The sequence below is a fragment of the Heloderma suspectum genome, chromosome 2, assembly GCF_057233095.1.
Source record: "Heloderma suspectum isolate Gila_16-S chromosome 2, 16-S_ref, whole genome shotgun sequence".
In the NCBI taxonomy this organism is placed as follows: domain Eukaryota; kingdom Metazoa; phylum Chordata; class Lepidosauria; order Squamata; family Helodermatidae; genus Heloderma; species Heloderma suspectum.
Window position 1 is genome coordinate 277,142,211 of NC_139459.1, and position 15,575 is coordinate 277,157,785.

Here is a 15,575-nt window from a genome sequence, read left to right on the forward strand (position 1 = left end):
CCACTGGGCTCTGCATTCTCTCACACACTCTGCACCTTCATCTCCATCCTAATGGGGAGTAGAATAATAATACAGGGTGACAGAGATGTTAAAGCAGTGTGCAGGCTTGGCCAGTGCTTTCGCTCCCCATCCCCCATCCCCCCAAAGTCAGCGGGGGGGAGGGGCAGGGCCCTCCCTGCTTGTTTACACTGAGCTGTCCAAATCAAACAAATTCCATCCAGCTTAAGAGGCTTCCCTCCCACTGCCCCTCTGCAAACATCAGGCCTTACTCACCCTGCCCATCTCCTGCTAGGGGCTCAGTAAAGAGGCCTTATAGCAACCCCAGTCTGCTTAACTTTGCCTTTGTGGACAAAGTGCCCAAAGGGGTCAATTTTCCATGATCACACTTACCAGTTGTGGAAATAACATCCTGTGGAGACCCATTGGATCCTTATGCTGAGCTTGGACTATCAGAAATACTTCACTAGGCTGAGCTTAATGCTTGGCTTTGAAAACTGGACACAGCTCCACGGTGAAGAACTTGGAATGGTGTGTGTGTGTATGTGTGTCTTTCTGTCTGTCTGTCTGTTAGGTGTGTGTGTGTCTGTCTGTCTGTGTGGTGTTTACTGGCTCACCTGTTCTTGCAGTAGTATACTGAGAATGCAAACTGCACACACACACACACACCTCAAATTGAAGCATCCAGCCATGCAGAAAAGATCCACTTCCCCTTGCTATACACATCCCAAGCACTGGCCAGGCCTAAAACTCTTGAGCATTAGAATAATAGAATCATAGAACAGTAGGGTTGGAAGGGGCCTACAAGGCCATCGAGTCCAACCCCCTGCTCAATGCAGGAATCCAAGTCACAGCATCCCTGACAGATGGCTGTCCAGCCTTGTCTTGAACGCCTCCAGTGTGGGAGAGCCCACCACCTCCCCAGGTAATTGGTTCCATTGTCATATTGCTCTAACAGTCAGGAAGTGTTTCCTGATGTTCAGCCAGAATCTGGCTTCCTGTAACTTGAGCCCATTATTCCATGTCCTGCACTCTGGGATGATTGAGAAGAGATCCTGGCCTTCTTCTCTGTGACAACCTTTCAAGTACTTGAAGAGCGCTATCATATCTCCCCTCAGTCTTCTCAAGGCTAAACATGCCCAATTCTTGCAGTCTCTCCTCATAGGGCTTTGTTTCCATTCCCCTGATCATCCCTGTTGCCCTCCTCTGAACCCTCTCCAGTTTGTCTGCATCCTTCTTAAAGTATGGTGCCCAGTACTGGTCACAGTACGCCAGATGAGGCCCAACCAGTGCTGAGTAGAGGGAACTAGTACTTCCCGGGATTTGGAAGCTATGCTTCTATTAATGCAGCCCAAAAGAGCATTGGCCTTTTTTGCACCCACATCACACTGTTGGCTCATATTCAGCTTGTGATCGACAACAATTCCAAGATCCTTCTCGCTTGTAGTGTTTTTGAGCCACGTATCCCCCATCTTGTAACTGTGCATTTGGTTTCTTTTTCCTAGCTGCAGAACTTAGCATTTCTCCCTATTAAATGTCATTCTGTTGTTTTCTGCCCAGCGCTCCAGTCTATCAAGATCACTTTGAATTTTGTTTCTGTCTTCCAAAGTGTTAGCTATCCCGCCCAATTTTGTGTCATCTGCATATTTGATCAGCATTCCCTGCACCTCCTCCTCCAAGTCATTGATAACAATATTGAAGAGCACTGGGCCGAGGACTGAGCCCTGTGGTACCCCACTCATTACCTCTCCCCAGTTTGAGAAGGTAGTCAGAGCTTGAATCAACCAGCCAGACCCATGCTAAAATTCCTTGAGATCTCAACTCTGATTTTTCTTTTAATTCAGTCTGGCCCCAAAGATACCATCCCCACATGATTGTTCCATTCTGCTCAGCACTGGTTAGACCACAGCTGCAGTATTGTGTTTGGGTTTCGGATGCCTTGCTTACTTGGGATTGTGCCGCAAAGAATGAGTATAATGATAAAGAATTTACCAAGCAAGGAAAGAATGAGGGAGCTGGATGTATTAAGGGTGCCTTAACACAGCACTTGGCCCCTGCTAGGAGATGATCCTCACAACCATTCTCTAATAGGAGGCTGAAAGACCACTCCTTGGTTCCTAACCATTCCATGAACAATGATTTCAGAGAATCAACATATACCAGATTCTCAGGAAACAACAAAGCTAATGTTTTCCCACCATTTGGCAGCCCATGCTTTCTGCCACAGGATGACTGTGGGCATCAAACCCAGGAAACTTTATCTTATGGCACAGCATGCAAATGTCATAAGTAAGCAAGTAAACAAGTAAGTAAATAAAGGGGTTGTGCAAATGCACCCTTACACTCAAAAAGGAAGGCCTGGTGAAGCAGGGCATAAAAATGCCCAAATATTTCAGTGGTTGCACTGCAGGAAACAATGGCCATTGAGGGCAGGATCAGGGAGTTAATGGCCATTAAGTCAATGGCCATTGAGGGCAGGACAAAGGAGATTAATCAACACATTTCCAGGGGCCTCAGGCTCCTCTGGGGCTGCCCTTCTATTAGACAGCCAGAGGAACATAACTCAGTGGTAGAGCTCCTCCTTTAAATGCAGAGGACCCCAGCTTCAGTCTCCCACATCTCCAGTTAACAGGAGTGGGTAGCAAGGGATGTGAAAGATCCCTGCCTCCTGATATGCGGGACAGCCACAGCCAGTTGGAATGGACAACACTGGACTGGATGGACCTGGTTCACACATAAGAAAGGTGGGGGAATTTTAAGACATGAATCTCTGATACTCTCAAGGTCTGGTTTATTCCCAAAACAACACAGCTGAGTGGTGGTCTCAAGCCTGGGCAAGAGAAGTCACTTTGTTGCCACATTCCATGAGGTTATATACTTTTCTTTACATAGCATAAGTACATCTGCACATGCTCAGAGATTAAAACTGCACAGCAACAGCATAAGCAAGGGAAGCAATTCAGTATCTACTAGCCATTTCTTGTAGACAAGGTTATCAGTACAACAAAAGCACATATTCTTAAGCAACTCACTAAACTGGATTTTTCCCATTGAGGGAACATCTTGACCCAGAAACAATTTGTGGTTATCAGTTCTACACACAAAGCAACTCTTTCTACACTCTCTGTGCAACTCTTGCTTGGCTTTCATTTGTTCACCATGTTTTGCAACATTTTTATCACACACTGGTCTTGAGAGAAACCCTAGTTCCTGCTTCCTATCACTATACACTTTCTGATACTTTTCCACACTTCTCCACAAGTCTCTACTCCAGCTTTCCCCAACCTGGTGCCCTCCACACAACAACCCATGGATTGTTTAAACTTTGGGTTGTCAGGCCAGGAGCGAGGGAATGAGCGCACTGACTCCTGAGGGCTCACAACTTCTGTTTTGAATCAGCTTTACTCAACCACCCAGGGACGCCCCACTGCTGGGGTGATTGATGTGACATCCAAACACAGAACTCTGGGTTGTTGAAGGGTTTGTTGTTGGGTTAAATTCTGGGTTGTTTAACCCTCCAATGACTCAGAGTTCCAGGTTCAGACATCACATCAAACAACTCAGAATCGGGGCATGATTAAAGCTGATTGAAAGCAGAAGTGAGGGGTACGTGGGCTCGCTTCCTTGCTCGTGGCCCATCAATTAATAGATTAAACAACCCATGAATTTGCATTATATGCAAACCAGCCTATTGTCTGAGCTGGTATAAGACAGCTTCCTATCCCTCAGCAAAGGCCCTGGCGAGAAAAGGAGCTTGCAAGTTTCCCACCTACTCTTTCCCATCTTCCAGTTTTGAATGTGTGAGAATATACAGTGTAGGGTGGCCATGTGTTCTCTTTTACAGAGGACAGTCATCCATTTGAAGGGCTGCTAGAGGACTACGGGTGCACACACCCAGTCCCTTATCATCCTCCTGTCACCTGGGGCCATCAAACGTTAAAAAGCCTTGTGCAAAAACAACCACCTTGATTGGAAAGAATTCTTATGGGTCTTGAAGGGGGCAGTCCCCTGATCACGGAGATATGTGATATGGCATAGTAGCATAAAACTTACGTTGGGGCACAGGGACATATAAACTTTGGCGCCTTATAGAGGCTGCTCAGTCGGCTCTCTTTTGAATTTCATGGGAATGAAGAACTGGGAACTAGCAACTGTCAGCCTTGTGTTGCTTCCCCACGAGTCCACATAGACAAGGGTGATACCATTGTTTAAGCCCAAACCTGTGAATGGTACCCCAAGGGCAACCTCACCTCATTCTGGTGGAAACTAGCAGGGCATGCACAGAGTAATCACATTTTTGCCTCACCACAACCCAGTAAAGCAGATTAGACTGAGTGTGTGTGACAGTGCCAAGGGCAGCCAGTACACTTTGTAGCTAAACAGGGATTTGAACCTTGGTCTTGCCAGTCCAAGTCCAACACTCCAGCTGCTACCCCATAATGCCTGAACTGCTGGGCAGGGGAGTTCAACCCTTTCACGGCTTGTCATTTTCCTGCTCCATCCCCACACTGGTGTCTTTTCTCTCCAGGGTTCCAGATACATATTTATCTTAGCAAACATGAACTTGGAGTCTCAAGGAGGGCAGGGGAAGGAGAATCTGTTGGCGAGATAATTTTAAGTGGGGGGGAGGCGAGCAGGGAAGGGTTAAGCAACCTCTACTGCTTTTCCACTCAAAAATGGACTTACCTTGAAGTTGCTTCCTCCCACTTTGTCTTAAGTGGTGTCAGAGCTTCCGTATACACATTTACGTATAATTGTGCAGTTTGACCCTGAGGTGACTAATTTCAAGAGATAATCACTTTGGCAGGCACTGTGTCAGCATAAATGGAAAAAGATAACACTCACCATGACCTAGAAGACTGGATAATAACTACAGACTCAAAAAAGGACTTGTATTCATATTTTCTTTTCTTATGCAAGTCTTACTCTTCCATATTTATCTTTATTCTATCCAGTTGGGCCTTTCATATCTTGACTGATCATCACAGATTTACTAGAAATGGATGCAGACTGTTGTTTTCCAGTACTGCGGGAAACCAGTCAAGTGAGGGAAGTTCTGACTCTATGGAGGCAAAAGCAGTCCTTCTGATTTTTCGTAGGCACCTCCAAGGCTTCAGGCTAGACACCCTTGTGGCCCCCCAGGGAACATAGCTAGGAGTGGAGTTTGCTTGCAGCACGGAGGAGTGCTGCTAGTTAGAGGCCTGACACTGGGCTGAGAGCTCCCATGTGCTAGTTTTGGGATTGGGAAGCTATAGCACAGACCAGGTCCACAGATACTATACGTGGATGAGTTCGCTGCTATTGGCCGACACTCCCTGTTACTAGCTAACCAAAGTTAAGCTAGAGTGACATAAGAACATAAGAAGAGCTATGCTGGATCAGACCAAGGGACCATCTACTCCAGCAGACTGAGGTGTGGGTTGGGTGGTGGGCCAAAGGGCGAAGGCCTAAAGTGGTGTCTACCACAAGTCTCTGTGTCCAATTAGCCAAAGCAGGGAGCCCTAGCTGTAGCTGCAATCACAGGAAATCAGTAGCAAAGTGTTTACTGTGGTGAGGATTAGGGCTGTTTAACCCCAGGCTCACACATTTGCCTAGTTTTTTATGACAGTCTTTAAAGGGCTCTAATGAGGGTCACAGCCACTTTATGGTGTTGCTGGCAGTGATAACACCCAGCTAATTACAGCAGCAATTTGCAAGCAAACTGCCTCCACCACAGGGACACTCGACTAAGGACCATCAGGATAGAAGACAGATATACCCAGGAAGCAAGACCTTCAGTCAGAGTCAAGGTGGTGATGTGGGGGAGGTAGCTGCAGGGAGAGCCAAAATGTGAGCAACCTATTCTCCAGGCAGACAGCCCTCTTGACAGTCTGCCTGTGGCAGTTCTTCATTGGGCAGAGAGAAATTATTTGAGCTAGGCCCACAAGGGTAGGCAACCAGGTACCCTCCAGATGATTTGGACTACAACTCCCATCAGCTCCAGCCACCATAGCCAATGGTCAGGGATTATGGGAGTTGTGGTCCAAAACCTTTGGAGGGCACCTGGATGCCTACCCCCTGGGCTAGGGAGTGAGATACGTACATATTAGAGCAGGGATAAATCTGTGCTGGGGCTTAGCCACACCACCTAATTTCAAAGCCAGTCCTTAGCCCTGAAATATGCAGAGAGAGTACCCCTGAGCATGTTCAAGGGGCATCCCACCAGCACTGATTGTTCATTGCCCATCCATCCAGGGATGGTTGTCCTCAGGACAAAGCATGAAATATAATTTCTTCCACTGTCTTCTTAGCGTTGCTGGGTCAGATAGCTTCTACACTTAAGCAAGGAAACAGCAAGAGGGAATTAAGCAGACATTCACCTGGAGTAGTAGAAAAGTGAATGCCACCACAGGCAAGAGAAAACACCAGATAAGAAAGGAGAATTCATCTTGGAGGCTGGGTAGGCAACTTGGTGCCCTCCACATGTTTTGAACTACAACTCCCATCAACCTCAGACAGCATGGCCAATGGTCAAGGATTATGGGAGATGTAGTACAAACTCAGAGGGTGTAATTGAAGCTAGGGATTCCTCAGGACTTCACCAGTAACCCATTTTGGATACTTTTCCTGTGTGAAGTTATATGAAAGGAGTGCCTTTGAGCATGTGCTGAGTGCTTTCCTACCACCACTTAGTAACTGCAGCCAGCTGAGTATAAGCACTCTTTATAAGCACTCTTTAGGACAGGGGCAGGTGACCTGGTGGCCTCTGGATGTTTTGTACTACAACTTCCATCGGCCCCAGACAGCATGGCTAATGGCCTGGGATTGTGGGAGTTGTAGTACAAACATTTGGAGGGCGCCAGGTTGCCTACACCAAGGAGAGTATCCCTTAAGAGCATAAGACACAATGTTGTTTGCACAGTTATGGAAGCATTAATGATATAGACAGAATGATATGCACCAATGATATCGACAGAATAAGACATGCTGTATAGAGAATAAGGCAGAGAGAGAGTGGCAGGAGTGAAAGAACAGAAGATGTGCTACCAATAGCAAGCAGATAAACTGAAAAGAATAAGGAGAGATGAGACACAAGACCTAGGCCTACTCTACCCATGCAACATAATGAAGTAGTGAAGTCTTTAGGACATAGATGGACTATACCACTTTAGACTGCAAGTGAAAAAATCAGATTGTAAATGCTTCCACTATTTAAAAAGAACGACAACCCATAACCAAAAAAAGCTCCTGCAAGCAGAAAACCAGAACAGACGGGAGCGGGCTGGGCAGGGCCACCCTAGTGCAATGGCAGACCCTGTGTTTTGCATGCAAAAGGCCCTGATAAAATTCCTGGCATCTCCAGTTAAAAGGATCAGGTAACAGGTGATGAGAGAGACCCCTGCCTAAGCTGCTGGAGAACAGCTGCCAGTTAGAGTGGGCATTTCTGACTTATATGGACAAATGTCACTCCTTTTGTCTGAAATTGTCTTGCTCTTTCTGTTCTTCAAGCTATTTCTTATGTAGGCATCCCAACATCCCCTAAACTACCCCTCACCTGCTTCTTGATTCTATCCTGTCCTCACAAGCAATTTGTCATTCCTCAGATTCTTTCTTCATAAGATCATAAGAAGAGCCCTGCTGGATCAGACCAAGGTCCATCCAGTTCAGCATTCTGTTTACACAGTGGCCAACCAGCTGTCAACCGGGAACCCACAAACAGGACAAAAGTGCAACAGCATCCTCCCGCGCTTGTTCCCCAGCAACTGGTGTACATAGGCATACCACCTCTGATACTGAAGGTAGCATATAGCTATCAGGACTAATAGCCATTGATGGCCTTCTCCATGAATTTGTCCAATCCCCTTTTAAAGCCATCCAAATTGGTGGCCATCACTACATCTTGTGGATGTGAATTCCATAGTTTAGGCATTGTGTGAAGAACGACTTCCTTTTATCTGTCCGGAATCTCCCACCCATCAGCTTAATGGGATGACTCTGGGTTCTGGTATCATGAGAGAGGGACAAAAATGTCATCTCTGTGTTATTACTGTAAAATAGGGTGCAGGCTTCTTTGGGCTGAGGCCCTTGCCATTTCCATACATTGGTGGATACACTGATGGCACTTAGTATACGTTTAGCAGCAGTTGTGGTAATGATGATGGCAAGTTTGCAGAACTATATGATATTGAGTTAAGCCAACTTTCCTCAATTTTGCACCCTCTATCTTGGGCTGCTACACCCATCATCCCCAGCCAACATGGCCAAGCCATGGGGGGGATGTAATCTAACACATCTCTGTGTTAGAAGTCTACCCATGGTTTTTGTTCTGATCCAATACATCTGGATGGCACCAGGTTTGGGAAGACTGAGCTAAGCACCTGGTGGAAATACAGGAGGTGCGTTGCATTCAAGATTTGAATCATGGATGGTACAAAAGGATAGTACTTGCAGAACATTGCTCAATGATAGCGGTTTAGGGAGAGGAGTTAACAGTTCAAGCGATATAAAGCTTGCATTTCAAGATTGTACTGCTTTGTGCCAGATATGTTTAAGAGTCATAAGTGCGCATCATGCTGCAAGAATAGAGCTATGTTGGAATGCCGAAGCCATGACAATAAGCTTCGCTTCCTGGGTCTGCCGCTGACTTTTTGTGAGCTCCTGCCCTTTCTGTGCAGAGACAAATAGTAGTGCACCGGAGGCCCATGCAGATTATCACGCTCAGATGGGGCCCTCTATGCTGCCGGAATGTCTGATAACAATAACAAAGCATTGGCTGCATATTGCAGTGCTTTGTACGTGTCAGGCCACAGCACTTGAAAGGTCACAGCCAAAACCCCGCGTCGTTTGCCAGCATAGATAACTCTCCTATCTAACACCCAGGGGCTGGGACATTTCCCTAAATAGTGATTCTATTCTGGAGAGGGCCGGGCTTGTGTGCATCGGGTGTCTGCGAGTGAGTAAGAGGAGGTCCTTAATTTCAAAATAATTACACCGCTCTGCATAAACTTTTGCTTGGGAACGGGCGTTCGCTGTGTAGTGCCAATGTCAAACGAGTTTATACAGCTTGAGATTTTCCACCCCAGACACTTAGCAAAGGAAGGCCGAAGCCAACCTGGGCGCTCCTTCAGTCATTTGCGCTGTAATTCCTCCCTGGACCCCATCACCGACCTTCTGTGTTCCCTGACCTTGACCCATCCGTGCCCCCTCTCTGAGCCTCAGTTTACGCGCCGCCCCACGCTCTCCGCCTTTTGCCTGCGTGATCCTCTTGAGGCAGGGATTGTATTTGGCTTCCTTTGAGGCCTGCAGCGCTGTGCCACTCGAGTGCCAAGCTCAGCGGAGGCCCCTCCGAGCTGCCATAATGTTTGTTAATAATAATAAAGCGCCACTTGTGCTGAATTGCTTTCTGTGTGTCAGACCCCCACCGGCAAAGCACAGCACTTCCTGTGGGATCAGAGCAAAACCCCGCCTAGGCTGGAATTGCCCCAGGATAATGTATGTGCTTTCACGAATGTCATTTGCATAACCTGCGGGGTAATTTGCATTGTAAATTGCCATTGCTCGATGGCAACTGAGAGGGGAGTGGACAATGCACCGGAGGAGCAGAGCCAGGTTGGAATGCAGGAGCCGGCCGGCTGGCCGAAGGAGGCGGCCCTGCAAGCTTCGCTGTCCTGACGCGGTGGAACTTCCAGAAGCAAACAAACCCTGGAGATGAATATGAGCGCATTATACGCTTCTCTGCCTCTGTTATTTCTCTGCCTAATTACACAATCCCCTTTGCCGAGTATCCATGTCCATCAGGCAGCTGCTGCAGTTGAAGACCCACATCAAGAAAGCTCTTCACTCCCAGAAGGCCGGGAAACTTTTGTTCTTTGGAAAGCAAGAGCTTAAACTTGCTAGAAGCTCTTGGTGTCTCCTGAAAGTGGTGCCCAATGAATGAAATGATACCTTGGTGGGTGTGTGGGGGCAGGGCAGTTAGCACAAGATGCAATCCAAATTTGGCCACTTACTTTTTTTAAGGAATGAATGATGTACAAACAGATACTTCTCTTGCACTTGCCAAGCGACTCTCGTAAAACCGAAAAGCTGTTTAAAAACAAGTAAGCAGAGATGTATTGTCAAAGTATGAGGAAGGAACAGGTCTCTTCCCCCCACACACACACGCTTAATTTTCTTGAAAGAGAAGTATAGGGCTGTAAGCCTGTCCAAAAGTCAATATGCTCTAACCTGGAAGGTTTTTTCCCCTTAATCCCAGAGGCCTTCTCTTATTTGTTCAGTGGTGAAAGAAGGACACTTTGACAACATGCCCTGCAAGGCATTATTACGATTTCTTCACATGTTCCAGAGTTGAGCTCTGGCACTAAGCCCTCTGGCCCCTTCAGGGAGGTAAATATCCCACATTCAAGCCAGAGGGTCTAGAGAATGGGGTGTTATTTTTTCTCTCCCCCCTCCCAAGGCATCTCTTCAAATAAAATCACTCCCACGGAGCCACTTCACATGTTATAGGATTCCTACATGGAAGGCCACTCTGTTTAGAAATTAGGATAATTCCCACATGCAGCTATTGCATGTTGCCGTCTGCACATGCAAGGTTTGCACTACATGCACCTGCAATGGAAAGCTACAAATGGTCTCAGCTTCCCAGGCCATGTATACACTAAGCAACAACCTGCAGGCACACTTGTCATTTATTACAATCAACACATTTACTGCTAATTCACACACACAGAAGTACCTTCCATTGAAAATTGGCAACACATAAAGTGGTGTGCCAGTTGGTTTTTCATTAGAGAGAGAGAGAGAGAGAGAGAGAGAGCGCTGGGTTGCAGTTAAACCTCAAAAAAAAAAACCAAGATTATGGCAACCAGCCCCTTCATGGATCACTGCCTTGTTGTGGCGAAGGGGCTTGCGTAACTCAGTGAAGCCATAAGCTATGCCGTGCAGGGCCACCCAAGACAGACAGGTCATGGCAGAGAGTTCTGACAAAATGTGGTCCACTGGAGAAGGAAATGGCAACCCACTCCAGTATTCTTGCCAAGAAAACCCCATGGAACGTATCACAAGGCTAAAAGAGATGACGCCGGAAGATGAGCCCCTCAGGTCGAAAGGTGTCCAATATGCTACTGGGGAAGAGCAGAGGGTATTTCCAAGTAGCGCCAGAAAGAGTGAAGTGGCTGGGCCAAACCCGAAAGGACACTCAGCTGTGGATGTGTCTGGTGGTGAAAAGAAAATCCGATGCTGTAAAGAACAATATTGTTTAGGAACCTGGAATGTCAGATCAATGAATCAAGGTAAGCTGGAGGTGGTCAAACATGAGATGGCAAGATTGAACATCGACATCTTGGGAATCAGCGAACTAAAATGGACAGGCATGGGCGAATTTAATTCAGGTGACCATCATATCTACTATTGGGGGCAAGAATCCCTTAGAAGAAATGGAGTAGCGCTCATAGTCAACAAAAGGGTGGGAAAAGCAGTACTGGGGTACAATCTTAAAAATGATAGAATGATCTCAGTACGAATCCAAGGCAAACCATTCAACATCACAGTAATTCAAGTCTATGCCCCAACCACTGAGGCCGAAGAAGCTGAGGTTGATTGGTTCTATGAAGACCTACAACACCTTCTAGAACTAACACCAAAAAAAGATGTCCTCTTCATCATAGGGGATTGGAATGCTAAAGTAGGAAGTCAAGAAATCACCGGGATAACAGGCAGGCATGGCCTTGGTGTACAAAATGAAGCAGGACAAAAGCTAATAGAGTTTTGCCAAGAGAACATGCTGATCATAGCAAACACTCTTTTCCAACAGCACAAGAGGCGACTCTACACATGGACATCACCAGATGGTCAATATCGAAATCAGATTGATTATGTCCTTTGCAGCCAAAGATGGAGAACCTCCATACAGTCAGTAAAAACAAGACCTGGAGCTGACTGTGGCTCAGATCATGAGCTGCTTCTTGCAAAATTTCGGCTTAAATTGAAGAACGTCGGGAAAACCACTAAACCGTTCAGGTATGACCTAAATCATATCCCTGATGAATATACAGTGGAGGTGAGGAATAGATTTCAGGGATTAGACCTGATAGACAGAGTGCCTGAGGAACTATGGACGGAGGTCCGTAACATTGTTCAGGAGGCAGCAACTCAATCCATCCCAAAGAAAAAGAAATGCAAGAAAGCAAAGTGGCTGTCTGATGAGGCTTTACAAGTAGCTCACGAAAGAAGGGAAGCGAAAAGCAAGGGAGAAAGGGGAAGATATACCCAACTGAATGCAGAGTTCCAGAGAATAGCAAGGAGAGACAAGAAGGCCTTCTTAAATGAACAATGCAAAGAAATCAAGGAAAACAACAGAATGGGAAAGACTAGAGATCTCTTCAAGAAAATTGGAGATCTCAAGGGAACGTTTTGTGCAAAGACGGGCATGATAAAGGACAAAGAAGGCAGGGACCTAACAGAAGCAGATGAGATTAAGAAGAGGTGGCAAGAATACACAGAAGAACTATACAGGAAAGATCTGAATGTCCCTGATAGCCATGATAGTGCGGTCACTGAACTTGAGCCGGACATCCTCGAGAGTGAAGTCAAGTGGGCCTTAGGAAGCATTACTAACAACAAAGCTAGCGGAGATGACAGTATTCCAGCCGAGCTATTTAAAATCCTAAAAGATGATGCTGTTAAAGTGCTGCATTCAATATGCCAACAAATCTGGAACACTCAACAGTGGCCACAAGACTGGAAAAGGTCAGTTTACATTCCAATTCCAAAGAAGGGCAACGCCAAAGAGTGTTCAAACTACCACACAATTGCGCTCATTTCACATGCCAGCAAGGTGATGCTCAAAATCCTACAAGCTAGGCTTCAGCAGTATGCGAACCGAGAACTACCGGAAGTACAAGCTGGGTTTCGAAGAGGCAGAGGAACTAGAGATCAAATCGCCAACATTCGCTGGATCATGGAGAAAGCAAGAGAATTCCAGAAAAACGTCTATTTCTGCTTCATTGACTGTGCTAAAGCCTTTGATTGTGTGGATCACAACAAACTGTGGCAAATTCTTAAAGAGATGGGAGTACCAGACCACCTTACCTGTCTCCTGAGAAACCTGTACGAGGGTCAAGAAGCAACAGTAAGAACCAGACATGGAACAACCGATTGGTTCAAAATTGGGAAAGGAGTACGACAAGGCTGCATATTGTCACCCTGCTTATTTAACTTATATGCAGAGTACATCATGAGAAATGCCGGGTTGGATGAATCAGAGGTCGGAATTAAGATTGCTGGGAGAATTATCAACAACCTCCGATATGCAGACGATACCACCCTAATGGCAGAAAGCGAAGAGGATCTCAAGAGCCTCTTGTTGAGGGTGAAAGAGGAGAGTGCAAAAGCTGCTTTGAAACTCAACATTAAAAAAACGAAGATCATGGCATCTGGCCCCATCACTTCCTGGCATATAGAAGGGGAAGAAATGGAAGCAGTGACAGATTTTACTTTCTTGGGCTCCAAGATCACCGCAGACGGTGACTGTAGCCATGAAATTAAAAGACGCTTGCTCCTTGGGAGGAAAGCTATGGCCAACCTAGACAGCATAGTAAGAAGCAGAGACATCACCTTGCCGACAAAGGTCCATCTAATCAAAGCTATGGTTTTCCCAGTAGTAATGTATGGCTGTGAGAGCTGGACTATAAGGAAGGCTGAGCGCCGAAGAATTGATGCTTTCGAACTGTGGTGCTGGAGAAGACTCTTACGAGTCCCCTGGACTGCAAGGAGGTCAAATCAGTCCATCCTAAAGGAAATCAACCCTGAGTGCTCATTGGAAGGACAGATACTGAAGCTGAAGCTCCAATATTTTGGCCACCTAATGCAAAGAGAAAACTCCCTGGAAAAGACCCTGATGCTGGGAAAGACTGAAGGCAAAAGGAGAAGGGGACGGCAGAGGATGAGATGGCTAGATAGCATCACCGATGCAATGAATATGAACTTGAGCACACTCCGGGAGAGAGTGCAGGACAGGAAGGCCTGGCGTGCTATGGTCCATGGGGTCACGAAGAGTCGGACACGACTGAACGACTGAACAACAACATGGCAACCAGCTTGATTGATAACTGGCAAATAGAGGGAGAAAATTTGGAGGCAGTGACAGACTTTGTCTTTCTAGGCGCAAAGATTACTGCAGATGCTGACTGCAGCCAGGAAATCAGAAGACGTTTACTTCTTGGGAGGACAACAATGACAAATCTTGATAAATAGTGAAGAGCAGAGACATCACACTGACAACAAAGGTCCGCATAGTTCAAGCAATGGTATTCCCCATAGTAACCTATGGCTGCGAGAGCTGGACCATAAGGAAGGCTGAGCGAAGGAAGATAGATGCTTTTGAACTGTGGTGCTGGAGGAAAGTTCTGAGAGTGCCTTGGACTGCAAGAAGATCAAACCAGTCCATACTCCAGGAAATAAAGCCAGACTGCTCACTTGAGGGAATGATATTAAAGGCAAAACTGAAGTACTTTGGCCTCCTCATGAGAAGACAGGATACCCTGGAGAAGATGCTGATGCTAGGGAAAGCGGAAGGCAAAAGGAAGAGGGGCCGACCAAGGGCAAGGTGGATGGATGATATTCTGGAGGTGACGGGCTCGACCTTGGGGGAGCTGGGGGTGGCGACGGCCGACAGGAAGCTCTGGCATGGGCTGGTCCAGGAAGTCACGAAGAGTCGGAAGCGACTGACCGAATAAACAACACACACACACACACAACATTTATATACCGCTGCACATCTGAACAGATATAGAACACAAGGAAGGCTTAAGGCACGATCTTATACATGTTTAAACAAAAAAAGTCCTATGACTCCCAGCATGCCCCAGCCATCCTGCTTTTTTTTGGGGGGGGGGGTTATATGCCTAGGATTGCACCCTTAGTTTATTAGGGGAGCTGCTAGTGGGAAAAGAGGGCCACAAAGCCCCAGGAGGAGCAAGACAGCAAAAAATCTAGTGCGACCACCAGAGCAAACCCATCCCTGGAAACCCAAAGGCCACAGTTACCTGGGGAATGAGGAGCCAAAGCTAATCCCCCATTCTGGGAACCTATTGATATGGAGAGCTTGGTCTGAAAGAAAGGATGCTCCACAGATGAGGCTTTGCTCAGGAAGAATAGCTGGGGGGGGGGGGCTAGTTGCTTTGGAATGCGAGTTTGTTTGGATGCAATTTCTCTTCAGGGAGAGACTTAATCAGCAGTTTCTATAGCCCCCTGTTCAGCAGGGAAAACTGAGCTGGGAGGTGGCTGCTGTCCATTAATTAGACATCTTGGGACACTTGACAGAGCCAACCCTCTGTTAACTTTTCCATGACAAACTGGTGTGCTCCCTCCCTTGCTTATTGCATTGATGTTCTCTCCACCAGGCCCTTCCATTAGTGCCTCCATCTGCAGTCCTTCCACTCAGGCTGGTTCACCCTGGGCAGGACTCATGGCTAAGAGGGTAGCAAAGACCGGACTGGCAAGTTACTTGAGAGGGTGTTTCCTGCTGCAGCTAGCCTGCAATCATCAAATGTGTTGCCATTTGGCTAGATAGATGGAAGCTATCTATGACTTGAAAGGACATG